Source organism: Zonotrichia leucophrys, chromosome Z (assembly GCF_028769735.1).
Source record: "Zonotrichia leucophrys gambelii isolate GWCS_2022_RI chromosome Z, RI_Zleu_2.0, whole genome shotgun sequence".
NCBI lineage: Eukaryota > Metazoa > Chordata > Aves > Passeriformes > Passerellidae > Zonotrichia > Zonotrichia leucophrys.
The window spans coordinates 46,822,935-46,838,269 of NC_088200.1; positions in this window are offsets into that span (position 1 = coordinate 46,822,935).

A 15,335-nucleotide genomic window follows, 5' to 3' on the forward strand; every position below is an offset into this window, starting at 1 on the left:
CAGCCTGGGTATTCATAGGGTGCTCTGATGAATGTTCAGCACTGCCTTTTGTTTTTGGTTATGAACAGAATGCCATTTCACTTGTAAGAAAAACTATCTGTTGTGTATCTATTGTGTATTTTTTCTTTTTTTCCCTATCTCTTTTTGATGCATCAAATTTTGTTGACAAACTGATAACAAATCTCACTTTTGCTGAGCATCTCTCTCAACCCAAACATGAATTTGTGATCAATCCTATTGTGAGATTTCCAGAAAAAGGAAAAAAAATTCTTAGTCTTACACATGTGTCATATTAAAACTCCTCAGAGCTTAGAGAGGAGGGAAACTTGGATCCTGATAAGGAAAACAGACCAGTGGACTGGGCTTATAGAGCTACACGGGTCAGATTTTCATGTCTGAAATGGTACCCATAGGAATCAGTCCAGCTTTGTTCAGTAAATGGGAAAACAGACTGATGAGAAGGAATGTGAGTACTGCAAAATAAAGATGGAGAAGAGAGCTGCTAAACCACTTTAAAACATTAGAGAAGACTTTCAAAAATACCTCCTGTCAACTTTTCAAGATGTTATGGATGATGAAGTAATTTTGCAATACTGCTACTATATGGCAATTTTTTTACAAGGGGAAGGGAAAGGACATCTGGATAGACAACTGAGGTGTTTTTTTGCATTTTCCTTGTCTTTTAAGCATGAAGAAAAGAGCAGTTATAATGTGATGTTCTTCTTTGAGGAAAGCTATCACTGGCAATGTTATACATTTTAGGTATTTATGTCCATAATTTGTTTATATCTACCTTTCCCATAACTGTATGATTAGTTGTACTGTTTCAAATTAATTCTGATCTATAAATGGGAATATATATATGTACATATTATTCTTGCTGAGGTTTACCTTGAGGAAGTAGTAATTGCCTTCTGGGTTGAGAAAAGGACCAATAAGTAGTATTATTGCTCACTAGAAATCACTATTTTAACCAAAACCAGCAATGGTACTACCTGTAAACCAGAAACTCTAGTGTGTATATGTTTTATTATACCTTTTAAAAATGTGTTTTCTTGTAGCTCCAGCTACTTTCTACCAACTCTTATTCTTTATCTTGCTCACAGCCCTCAGTCCTACAGGCTGGCAAGTGTTTTTAATTCCTTACGCATTAATTGGGATTATAGGTAATTGCAGCAATTTCTCTTATCTATTTTTTTAATATTTATTTTCAATTCCAATTGTAGTTCATTCCACTTAGTATTTTAAAGATGAAAAGAAAAATTTCAGTAAAATGTCATGAGAAAATAATTGTCTGCTTTTCCTCATTATAATATTTTTTCCCTCAGAATCACAGAAATGCTGGTTTTAAAACATTTACAGTTTCTTCAGTCCCAAATATCCTGTCAAATTCTCACCAACACTAAACCTGGAGAGTCATGGTGTTGTCTAGCTGAATGTGAAGAGCCTCTGAGATTCCCTGGCCTCTTACTGGTGCTCTGCTACCCTGCAAGAGCAATGTTTTTTTCCTGATTCTTAGCTTGAATCTCCCAAGTGGTCATTTCCCTTTGTAAGGTACCATTTTCTGCTCAAAAAAGTAAATACTGAATGAGCAAGCCAGAACCTGTGTAGAAGAGCAGCAAGCAAAAACATCCATAAAAACATATATATATATATATATAAAATATACATATTTATGTATATAATATTTGAAATAAAATAGCTATTTCATTTCCACAGTTATATTTAGCAACCAGAGCCAGTAGAAAGCCATAAAGTTAATTTTGCTTAATATGATTTGTCAGACTCCTGAGAATTAGCTCTAATCATATTCATTAACCACATTAGATAGTGTCTTATTCAGAATAGAACATTTCATCATTTAGACTAGAAGACAGATTATTTTTTACCCTCGAATTTAAAGAACTAAAATATAAAACAAACATTTCAGTACAAAAAGTCCCTCACATTTGGACTACCTTTAATTAGCAGAAATTTTTATGAACACAAATAATAACAGTCTCCTGAATATTGAAAAGAGAATAGTTAGAACATGAATAAAAATGACAATTGAGTAAATTTTGTGACTTTACATACAGCCAAAATTAAAAATAACAAAGGAGTGGAAAAATATATTAAAATTTTATTTTCATAACAAGCTTCAGAAGAACAAGAACCAAATGTCTATTATATGTTATGGCTAACATATTTTCATCTGCAACTGAAAGTACCATTCTATGACTGTTCACAGAGTACATTCAGAACAGATGGATATCTCTGTGTTGGGAACGCAATGCTATAGAACTAGGGTAAATATGCAGTGGGGCAAATTTATTTGAGCATATTAAATGCTCAGTGCTGCAGGGCATCTATATGAAGTTAAAAGATTTGCTGGATAAACTGGTCACTAACAACAGATGTACCAATCAAAACATGAAAATGGTGGCAGTATGCTGTTTTGTTTTAAGCAGTGAACTAGATTTTGTTGCAAGAACACTTTTGTGGAGAAGCCAGCCCTGAACTCAAACTAGAAAACCTCGAGTAATCAAAGGTTCGACTAATCAAACCTGACGATTTGTCTAGAAGTCACAAGAGATGAATTATGAGAATAATGATTATTACTCATGAGGTAACAGAGGCCAACAGGAAAACACCAGGGAAATATCTTAAAGGAATTAAAGGGTGTGCCTCTAGGAAGAAAGCACAGCCAACAGACTGGCTGAGGTGCCCTTACACCAATGCACACAGCATGGTCAGTAAGTAGGAGCTGGAAGTCACTGCACTGCTAGAAAGCTAAAACCTTGTAGCTGCAGCTGAAATGGGGTGGGTGAATCCCATGACTGGAGTGTGGCTATTGGTAGTTACAGGGCAGAAGGAGGGGTGGAGGGTTTTCCCCCTACATCAGTAGGTGGATCGAGTGTGAAGAGTTGCCCCTGAAGAAGAGCCATGGACAGATCAAAGCCCTGTGGGCAAGAATCAGAGACTGAGGCAACAGAGGGAACCTTGTGGGTGGTGTTGGCTACAGCCCCCTGATCAGGTGAGCCCATTGGTGAAACCTGCTGGCTCCAGCTGCAGGAGGCATTGCTCTCATTGGCTCTTGTCCCACTGTCCTGGACGACTCTGTGGTCTTTGATCACCCTGACCTCTGCTGGGAGAACAGCACAGACAATTGTAGGAGATCCAGGAGATCTCCTGGATCTCCTGCAATTCCAGGAGAGTGCTGGAATGCATGGAGGATAACTTCCCAACCCAGGCAATAGACAGCCCTACCAGAGGGGATGCAATACTCGCCTGATGCTTGCCAACATAAACGCACATAGTGAGGACATTATGTTTGGACTGGAGGGAGTCCAGGCTGCCATAATCCTGCTTTGGGGGAGTTCACATTGCTGAAAGAGACGGGTTAGAGAAGTATGAAGTTTTGCTTGATGAAAGCAAAATTCCAGATCTTCAGAGACATAATCAATAGGATTTCCTAGGTCACTGTCCTTTGGGACAAGGGGGTGGAACAGAAATGGCAGATCTTTAATGAAGTCTTCCACAGAGTATGAGAGCTAGCAATTGTTGCCAGGCTTGCAAGGGTTCCTCAGGGGTGAAGAGATAGATGAGAATCTTGACTTCATGATCAGAAGGCTGGATTTATTATTTTATGATATATACTACATTAAGACTATACTAAAAGGAACAGAGAGAGAAGTTCAGAAGCTTGCTATCTAAGAATAGAATAGGAATGAATCAACACAGGAGCTCTCTCTGATTCTCTCAGAGAGAGCTTGGTCTTTTGATTGGCCCTTAATTGTAAACATGGAACATGGGCCAATCACAGATGCACCTGTTGCATTCCACAGCAGCAGATAACCATTGTTTACATTCTCTTTCTGGGGCCTCAGCCTTCCAAAAGAGGGAAAAATCCCAAAGAAAGGATTTTTCACAAAAGATGTCTGTGACAGCAATTACTAGGAAGATCTCATAAAAGGAAGGCAGGAGATTTGTGTGGCTGAGTAGAAAACTGTTGGTCAAACCAAGCGCAAAGAAGCAAATGCAGAGACCGTGGAAATGACATGTGAATTTGGAAGGGTATACACAGTTCAGTTGTGTAGGAAGGCCAAAGCAAAGCTGGAGCTGAGCAGGGGACGCAAAACATTAATAAAAAGGGTTTCTACAGATATGTTTACCAGAAAAAAAAAGTAAAAAAAGTTGTAACTTTCCAGCCCCGCCCCCCCCCAGTATGCACTGCTGAAGAACAAATAGCTATGGATAAGGAAAAGGCTGAGATACTCAACCCCTTTTTTTGCCTCAGTGCTCAATGGCAAGTTCTCTTCCCGTAGCTCTTGAATGGATGAACAGGAGGATAGGAATGGGTGTGGGAAAAGTGCTTCACACTGTACGTAAATATCAGGTTTGTGACCATCTGAGGAACCTGAATATACATACGTCTATGGAACCTGATGAAATACATCCTAGAGTCCTGAGCAATTTTGCTGATGTAGCTGCCAAGTAAACCTCCACAATATTTGAAAAGTAATGACAATCATGTGAAGTTGCTGGTGAATGGAAAAAGGGAAATTTGTACGTATCTTTATACATGTTGGAAATGAGGATTCTGGATAATGAGCTGTCAGTATCCCTTCTGTGCCTGAGAAGATCCTGGAACAGATCCTCCTGGAAGCCATGCTAAGGCACAGGAAGGACTGAGAGTTGATTGAAACAGCTATCGCAGCTTCACCAAGCTTGTCAAGCTCTGGCTGACCAATCTCTTGGCTTTATGTGATGGGTTGGACAAGGAAAGGGCTGCATATGTCATTTATGTGAAATTCTGTAAAGCTTTTGACAGAGTCCCCCAAAACCTCCTTCTCTCTAAATTGAAAAGAGATGGGTTTAATGGCTGAACTGTTAGTGGAATAAGAAAATGGCTGGATGGCTGCATCCAGAGGGCAGTGGTCAACAGAGTCCTGATGGATATCAGTGACAAGTAGCGTGACTTAGGGGCTCATATTGGGAGCATTTTTACTTAATGTCTTCATTAATTACATAGACAAGGAGATCAAGTGCACCATCAGCAAATTTGCTGGTGACGCCAAGCTCAGTGGTGCTGCTGCTACATCTGAAAGACAAGAGGCCATCCAGAGGAACCTGAACAAGCTCAAGAAATGGATCCATGGAAATCTCATGAGATTTAGCGAGGCCAAGTTCAAGGTGCTGCATATGGATCAGGGCAACCTCAGGTTCCGACACAGGCTGGGGGATGGTCAGAGCCCTGGGGAGAAGGACTTGGGAGTGCTGGTGGATGGGAAGTTAGACATGGGCCAGCCATGGGCACTCCCAGCCCAGAGAGCCAAACGTGTCCTGGGCTGCATCCAGAGCAGCGTGGGCAGCAGGGCCAGGGAGGGGATTCTGCCCCTCTGCTCTGCTCTGCTCTGCTCTGCTCTGCTCTGCTCTGCTGGGACCCCACCTGGAGGGCTGCATCAGCTCTGGGGTCCCAGCACAGGAAGGACATGGAGAGACTCTCCAAAGGAGGCCATGGAGATGATCAAAGGGATGGAACAATCCCTTTGATCATTCTCCTATGAGAAAAGGCTGAGAGAATTGGGATAATTCAGTCTGGACAAGAGAAGGCTTTGGGGTGACCTAGTTGTGGCCTTCCAGTCCCTGAAGGAAAACCTACAAGAAAAATGGAGACTTCTTACAAGAGCATGTAGTGACAGGACAAGGCTAAATGGCTTAATGCTGAAAAAAAGTAGGTTTAGATATTAAGAAGAAAATTGCTATGAGGGTTGTGAGACACAGACACAAGTTGCCCAGAGAACCTGTGGATGCCCTGACCCTGTGAAGAGGCCAGGTTGGGTGGGGCTCTAAGAAACCTGATCCTGTGATAGGTGTCACCATCTACGGCAGGGGAATTTGGAACTCCATGGTCTATAAGGTTCTTTCCAACCCAGACCATTCTATGACACTATGAAGATCAAATTTAATAAAATATGTTGATTTTGCAGAATAAGCACAACTGTTTTTAAGATCAAAATCTCAGGAATGAACATGAACAGATTTAATTTGTTGTGAGGAGGCACAGATTTTTTCTGGTGTAGTTATCCTTCTATTTGAAAAGAATAGGCCATTACTATAGCAATGCCATATCACCTGACCCTCATACACACACCTGGGCCAGATTCAGATCTCAGTCTTGTCAATGTAAATCTGAAATAAACCTGAATGATAAATGATTATGTATTATACGGACCACTGTAGCTGGAGACCACATAGGCCATCCCATACAGTGAGTGTGCTACCCTCTGGAACTAATTCACATGATATACTTCAAGTAAACAATGTGTAATGCCTATTTTTATTGGAGAAAACATGAAAAGAAGTAGTAGTTTTTCTGCTAAATTGATTATAAGAACATTATTATTTTAATGGATCTCAGAATGTACTGAAGATTTCTCAAATAAAACATTAGTTGTACAAAAAGGAATTTGCAAATTAAGGTGTTGATCCTGCACAAGTATATGCACATATTTAAAATTATGTGCTTGTACAGCTCTCTGGACAGCCTCTTCAGAGTTTTACAGCAAACAGCCTACCAATCTTTGAAGGACTGCGTACTAATTCAAAATCTGATATAACCAAAGGGATTACCATGACTGCAAAAAAAAGAAGAGAAACACTTCAGCACATATTTAATGCCTGATGTGATCTGATTCAGAGGATGAGAGGCAGTGGTTTGTACAGCCTCTGCTGTAAGTTATGGTAGTGATGGCATTGGGTGAATGACAACTTCCTGAGTGCTATGTTGTCACAAAGCACAGCCCATGAGATGATGTCCATCACACAAGGGAATGTGTGTGTTGACTTACCATTGCAACTGTGAAAAGCCACTGCCCAGCTTGGCTTGTGATGTTCAGCCCTACTGCAATTCCAGGTTGATGTCCATTGACTACCCTTATAGGCACACTCAGGTTTCAGACTACGCAGAGAGAGAGGCTTGTGAGAAAGAAACATAGGTGTGAGCTTCCCCCAGCCTCCACATCTGCAAAATTTCCAGCTCTGGCGCTTCTGCAACATTACACTTTGTTGAAATCTGAGGAACAGGTAGTTTTCCCTGAAAAAGCAGCTGTGAGGAGCCTGAGCCTGGGCTGCTCTTTAGTATTTTCGTTCAAAAGTCTGAGTCCCAGAAAGCCCTCATGTATGAGACGAATATGACTGAATCTGGAGTACATTTAAGATCAGTCCATTCCCTCTCTTGCGCTCTTACGGAGTGCAGTTAGAGCAAATACAATGTAGGTTGGAAACACTTCCTCAAATTTGTAGGCTGCAGCTTTTAGAGTGCAGAGGCAGAGTAAAATGTGAGAGGACAGAAACAGTCACCTAATAATAATAATAATAATAATAATAATAATAATAATAATAATGAGATTAGGTTACACAATGGCATTCAATGTCAGAGAGAAATGAAAGAAAGCTTGTAAGACACCAGACTCCAAATACAGCCAGGTCTGACATTTCTCCTTCTCTAGAACTTCATCCAGGTGTTAGAGAGCCAGAGCCAGACATCAGTAGATATATCCAGTTCCAAGTTTGTATGGCTATAGGAATACAGAGGTGTCTATTCTGCTTTGAAGGCCTTAAAAAAGAAAGACCTCAAATTTAGCTACCTCTGTGATAACTAAAATCGCTGAGAAGTTTCCTTTTTTTTTTTTAGAGATGTCTTGAAAAGTTCATGCTGCATATGTACTTATAGAACAAAGAGAGGAAATATCCAGGCAAATCTATCCTTATATTCAATTTGCTGGAAATCTTTTATATCCTACTGTGGTTTTTTTGTGTATATTTAAGTGTAACCTTTACAGCACATCTGGCACAGTGCATACAGCTTCCTGTTTCTACATAAACCTGTGCACACTTAGAGAAGGAATCTGGGCCTGGGGTTCCTCTCTAGGCAGTGATCTCCATGTTGTGTCTTTGTCCCAGTAATGAGGACCACTCTAGTTAGTGCCACAGAGGTGACAGGAAAAAACTGTTGATGCATGAGTAAAGATATGATTGCTTCCCTCTACCACAAATAAGCACCCTGTGTCCAGCCAGCAGCTTCCTTTAATTTGCAGCATGTTCTGAAAATATAATCGATAAAAAAATTGCTGTGTGACTTAGGACCTATCTTTAACCATCACACATTTTTAATATTGGGGTGGGTTGCAATTATTTGCTTCCTTTACAATCCTACCACATACAAAAGTACATCAGACTGATGCTTCAACGATTAACTCTTCTGACTTTGATTTGAGGCAAATAAAAATGTTGGTGAGTGTGCTTTTGAGAGCCATGAGAGGAGCAAACCTTTAAAGAGCTTTTATTTCTGTCCCATCATCTCAAATTATCTTGTTTACCCCCTGAGTTCTGAGCAGGTACCATTACTGCACTCAGTTGTCCACATCATCTTTTGAAGGGAAAATTAATTCTGAATTACTGGCCCTATAACTGCCTACTTCTTCACATCATCTGTCAGCAAAATAAGCAGACAAAAGCTGGCTAAGTGGATTTCTGTTAGCTGTCATTTAAAAGGAAAGGGACAGGTGTTGAATGAAGCTTCTTTCTCTGACTGCTAGTTAACAATACATATAGAAGAAGTTTAATTGCTTGCATCCACCTGCACCCTTGTCATTTCCCGGCTTTATTGATTTTAATGAAAATATTAAGTGCACTTCAGGAGCAACAGCTAAAGTGACATGTTGATTGAAATATACAGGAAAATGTATAATAGAAGCAGGCTATTACAGTTTTAATAGAATCTGAAAGAAGTAACATCTAGAGAAGCATTTTTCCCTGCTATTCTTCCGCATAAAGCAAGTTCTGAAATGAGTAATTGGAAGCTGAATAAATGTTTGGTCATTGTTAAAGCAATCTTTCACCCTAATAACCTAATTTTTATTGAAAGTGACCCAGGCTTTTTGGCATATTTTATTCCATTAGGTACCCTTCAGGGTGCCACATAAACACAACAAAATACGAGTATGAACAGAATCCAAATCATGATAGCTCAGAAATATCACAATTACAGCTGTGTTTTGAAACATTATAGTAGTCTCTCTGTTTTAGTAATAGTCAGTGTGAATGGCTTGGAGTTTTTCTTGAAGCTACATTCTCAACTTTTATTTAGATGATTTTGGACTTAATGAAGCAAGGAATATAAAAACAACCATGGCATCTTTGGTTCGGGAGCAACATTCAATGAAAATTTGATTTTTAGTTCTTTGTATTCAAGTCTCTTCCTGGTAATACTTAGTGCATCCAAAGCTGTCAAAGAGTTAAGATACATAAAACTCTCTAATTGAAGAAAGATTCTATGCCTTTTCTGCAATAGAATTTTTTTAAGGAAGTTGTATTTTGCTGATGAGTGTTTATCATGAAGAACGCTGCTCATATTCTTTTCTGTCTCAGTTCAGTGAGTCTTATGTGCTTTGAAACTGCTAATCTAAAACAGCTGCAAGCCCCAGTCCAAACTGTTTTACACCTATAAGAACCAATTTCTGACATTTCACATTAATTGCCAAAATTTTTATACCTTTAGAATGCCTAGTCAGAAACCAGGGTCTCTTGTTGCTTGGTGCTTCCCAAGCATAGATCAAAACATGCTGGTACTTAAAAGGGCTCACAATCTCAGCATAAGACTAGAGACACAAGTGAGTAGAAGAAGCAGGTCATCTTAATTGGTAAAGGTCGACACATAAACTGTCTGCTTGTCTGTCACATGCTTTTGTAGGATTTGTGGAACACGATGGATTCACAGAAAGATCCCGAGATGATCTTATCAGTGTTCATGGGTATGTCATCCCTAGGGCAAGGAATACAATGACGGAAAAAGGACTTTTCTGAACACTTAATAATGCAGGAATGATCATACTGAGTCCACTGCCCTGTCTTTGCTGTAAATAAAGGTGACTGCAAGAACAGAGCAAATGCTCAGTATCATCTTCCTACAAATACTCCCACAGATTCTGGGAAAGAATTTTCCAAGAGGGATCCTATCTGAGCATGCCTTTCAAGATTCTTTTCCCTTGAACTTCCTTAGTTACTGTCTGAACACGTTCAGCATTTGAACACTTGCACTGCTTTCACAGCTTAGCTACTGGATGAAATACTTCCTTGATTTATATTCGAACATACTGGTAATCACTGTGTCTCATTCTGATACTGGAGAAGACATTCCCTATCAGGCCCTTCTAGATTTTGCAGTTGTCTTCCACAGCTGAATTGTTATTATACAAAAACCACTTTATGTAAACTTTGGTTGTCTTAAGTTGCTGTTCTGTACCACTTTACAGTTCTACCTCAACATGGGGAAACTAAAACTACGGACAGCACTCGATTATTAGTACAACAAAGATTTATGGAGAGGCATAAAGATGCTTTCCTTTTGCTCTCCATGTGTGTTATTAATGACTGACTCAGCATTCAAGATGTCCTTTCCGTGCTGCTAAATATTGCATCAACATTTATAAAAAGCAGATTTTGCAAATTCAAGACTTTAGTTGTCAGCAATACAATACTAATTCCCATCCATTTCCCAAAATTGGACTTTTTCCCCTCTAACCATTACTTTACATTTATGGGCATTGAATTTCATTCGCCATTTTACCCCATTATTCAGATTTTCATTCATTTAATTTAACAAGTAGTTCTTATCTTTCCAGCCTGGAAATCATAGTAACAATTCCTGTCTTTTCCAGATCCCTTGCCTACATGCCAAGCAATACAGACTTCTGTGGGATTCAATTAGTAAGCTGTTTTCTACTTTTTCTTTTCTCTCTCTTATTGTGATGTATACATGGGAGTATAATTGTTTTTGTAAGTCAAGAGTCTCCTAGTTTCTTTATCAGATATCTCTGAGGGATTTTTAAAATGTCTTTTAAATAGCAATTGATCCATCTTTTCCTTGTGTTCAGTGCTTCTTTTGAGAAATTGTAATAGATTGAGACATTGTTTCCCTGTACAGAAGCCATCTTGATTCTTCTTCCTTACATCATGTTTTGTCAAGTAGCTTATAATTATTATTTCGGCTAATTGATGTTGATCTATCTGGTATGCATATCGGACTTTCTGGTGGGTAATTCCCAAGATCTTGCTTATGACTTCTCTAAAAATTTTTATCATTATCATGCTGCATTTTTAGCATTATCATGCTGCTTACCACATCTATGACACGGGCAAGGCTTTAAATGAAGATGGCATATTGCAGTTAGTAGGTTGTCTATTTCATCCTTTAATTCCTTTAAAGCTCTTGCGTGAACATCATCTCATCCTAGTGATTGTTATTGTTCATTACAAGCAAGTGGGTTAGTTCAGGTTGGACTGGACATGTCCATATAGAGATGATAGGAAAGGAATGGGTTGGTGGTCATGGAAATATCTTAAAATTAAACTCCTTGTGGTTGACTTTAAGGGCAATAGAGGGGCATTAAAGAAGGTTATTATGATCGAAGATATGGTTTCAGAGGATGGTCTTCACAGGAAGACTTTGAGGGGATCTGACTGGGCAAAATTTGTGAACAGTGCAGTAAAGGACACAGAAAAATAAAGATGAAATTAAATGAAGAGCCAAAGAAAGCATTCTTAAAAGACTGTGTTTACAAAAGATATGGGGGAAAATTTTGCATGTGAGAGCTTTATTCTCAAACTACTTGTGGGAATTTCAGTCTTACAAACCGATTCTTAAGAAGAATTGGATAGCAGTAAGGATACTGCCTCAGTGTTGTAGTCTGGCAGCAATTTGCTAAGATTGATACATAAAGAGAAAGTTGTGAAAAAAATAACTTCACACAAGGTATGAAGTGTAATAGCTTAAAATGAAGGAGAGCTGTCTACATGCAGAATCATAGAGAATAAATATACCTTGTAAATGATTATGGGTGGAATCTCTAGGGAATTCTTAAGAAAAGTTATTTAAAGTAATGGACATTACATTTAGTAGTGATGACTGTTCTTTGTGCTTTATTCGTCAAATATTACTATATTTAAAAATATTTTGCAAAGGCAGTTTACTCATGCCAGTCATGTAACTATTTTGAAAAGTTGAACTATAAAAGGGGAACTTCCATGTGTCATGTGTAACTGTGAATTTAAGCTGTGTAGGAAAACTGGGAAATAGGCACAGGACATCTGTACTGTATACTCCAGATATTGGAAGGGGCAATGGGTTATGAAACTCAGAAAAATAACGTTGAGGATATAAAAGGTTGTCTGAATAAGATTTAAAATAATAATTACTTGTGATATGCTTTTGGTGAGAGGCCAACACGTACTCAGCCAGAATCTGAAAAAAGCTATTATCTTAATTTTCTGTTGTTTACATAAAGTTAATAAAACAATGCTTCTCAGTTCACAAGTAACTATGTTTCGGAATGAAATAAACCTTGGTAGACATTGGTAGACAAGAGTCAACATCAGTTGACTCTTACTGATGTTAAAAATCCAACTATGTGGACATAGGGAAGAAGAGAACTCCAAAAAGCATGCAGTAGTAATTCAAACTATCAACAAATGCAGTGTAAATAAATAGGAAGAGTTGCCCTATGCAAAACCCAGACCTGAAAAATAAAATATGAGAAAAATAGAGGGAAAATACAGGTATATACAGTTCTCACAAAATTACATGAAGAAGTATTTTCCTTTCAATACATACACTTGTCCTTTTCATGTAGGCTTTGGAGGGAGAAATAAATATTTGTTTACATGCAACTAAATCTCTTTGAAATTGCCCTTGGTTTGCTTCTTAGAGCTAGATTCTGCACAGGCAAGATATGAAGTCTTTAAAAACATACAAAGCCTTAAATTTTTCATTTTGCAGTTTCTTACATATCACTTTCATTTACTATGCTGTCAGCACACTACAGGCGTTCACACCACACAGATTCCCACTGTGAGTCCTGAAAACCCTAAAAAGAAAAGGAAGCAAATCTGAAAGAGAGAGAAATATTTTTACTCATTATATTAATATTTTTTGTATTTGAAAGTGATTATAATTGAAATAACATTAGGAAAAGTGGAGTACTTTATTGAAAATAATAACAGCTGAATTTATAACAAACATCACTGGCACCAAGTCTGTCTGACTTTAAGAAGTTTTCAGACAATGCCCATAGGCACATGGTGAGATTCTTGGGCTGTCCTGTGCAGGGCGAGGATTTGAACATCATTGATCCTTGTGGGTCCCTTCCAGCTCTGGATATTCTATAGCTTTGAGGACATGCAGATTACTAATTTTGAGAAGAATATTCATTTGATAAATCCTGAAACAAAATACAATCTGTTATATAAAATAAAGATGCTTAAATTTGTATATAATTCTGAATAAATTTTTTGTCTGTATTCAGCCTTTTGAATGAATTTTTCTTCAGTATTGTTGGTGAAATTAGCTTCTGCTTTTTCATGTTTCATTTTGCGAGACGTTTACAAGACACATTTAATTCAGAAAGTCAAAATTTTTCTGCATGTCTATTGCCAATGAAGTCAACCTCTATATTGTAAAAGATGATGTTCTGGAGAAAGAGATGAAGAACAAACAAACCTGTTGTCTGTGTTTCAGCCTTGAAAAGCAAAGAGTTACCAGTTTTATCTGCCAACTTAGCAGCTGGTTCATAGAAATTTGATGTACACATTATACAGTTGGGTATACATAAAACAAGATGGGATGTTGGGTCTATTTAATGACTCTATTCCTGTCTAATATTAATTAATAATAAAACATTATTCTATCAGACATCTGCTGTCCAATCTACTATGCCATAATCATGCAAGAATATATCTGTCTGCAAAAATTGTGATGTTATTAAATATAATGGGTTAACAATTAATACACTGCAAATTATTTTGTTCATTTCAATGAATAACATTAGAGAAGGAAAATTCAGACTTAGCAAATACCTTTTTGCTAGCTCTGGAGATCAACCACAACAAGGAAAGCACTTTCATGTGGAAAAATAAAACACGTCTTGGAGTGTCTGATGAATATTTCATAGCACTTGTGACTTTCAGTGCTCTCGTTGTAGTCTAGTCAGCACTGGGCTACAGAACATCATTTTTGCTCATATCAGTAAGCATCAGTCACATACAAAAGACTACATTTTAAAATTGAAATATAATGTACTCTTGAACCCTATAAATTTTCTTTACCTTCTGGAAAAAAACAACAGGGAATTTTAGGGACCAGTTTTATCGAATTCGAAATGACTTATCTGCCACTTCCAGGATAAATAGGCAACCATTTAAAGTAGTTTATTTTTCTCTTCTCCTAGTTAACTTGTATTATAAATTACATCAAATATTTTTTATTGCACAACACCCCATCGCACTTGGCATTTTTTGATCTCCATTTCTTTCCCCACTGCCACTTTTTAATGTACGTATCTTTGCATTAAAGTAACATGTTACCAATTTAACAGCAAAGTTTTGATGATAATATCTTCTGAGGAAAATGACAGGAGTTTTCACAGAAACTGAAGAAACACAAGGTATAGAAACACACAATTAGAGGAAAATGTACACAATTAAAGCAAGATGTAAGCTATAAATTTATCCTCCATTCAATGACTGTATGATACTAATGCAAGGTAGTGTCTGCAGTTTCATATTAGATTATTGGACAATTTTTTAGATTAAAAAATTAGGTGACTGAGCAAAAAAAAAAAATATTATTAACTTAGAAAAATTCTTTTTAATGGGTTTTGTGCAAGAAAACCACTAGATTTTGAAATAGGTCTTCACAGGAGATGTGCAGCAGATCATGCTCACAAATGAATCGCTTCAAAAATCCAAGGCCACATCAAATATAATTTGTTTTCCACTGCATCAAAAGCTTCTACATGTCATTTAGGTGATTCATTTCTAAAGCACATACCTTGACCGTGATTAATGAGTAACTTGAGTATTGCCTGGCGTCTGTAAATGGGAGGGATATTTAATTTCTCATAAAGAATAAAGAACCTGAACTACTCAGACACTGCACTATGAATTTTTGAAGTTATGATGGGATTTCTATGATGGAGATTAAGACACTGGTAGAAGAGTAGACACAATTTTGAATTTTGTTTGCAGTTAATTTTAGGAGTAGTAGACTCAAGTTTGAATTTTATTTGCATTTTTTAAGCATTATTTTCATATGAAGATGAAACCTGTCCAACACATAGAGATAGCCTCAGATAATGCAATAATAAAAATTAGCCAAATAGTTTAAAATTTTATTCTTCCAAGCACGGATTTTTAAATCTAATTGTCCTGAATGAAGCACAGCCATGCTGTGATTTCAGTTATGGAGAAACACTGTTGGAAATCAGTAAAACAGTATGTTTTTCCACCCACAACCC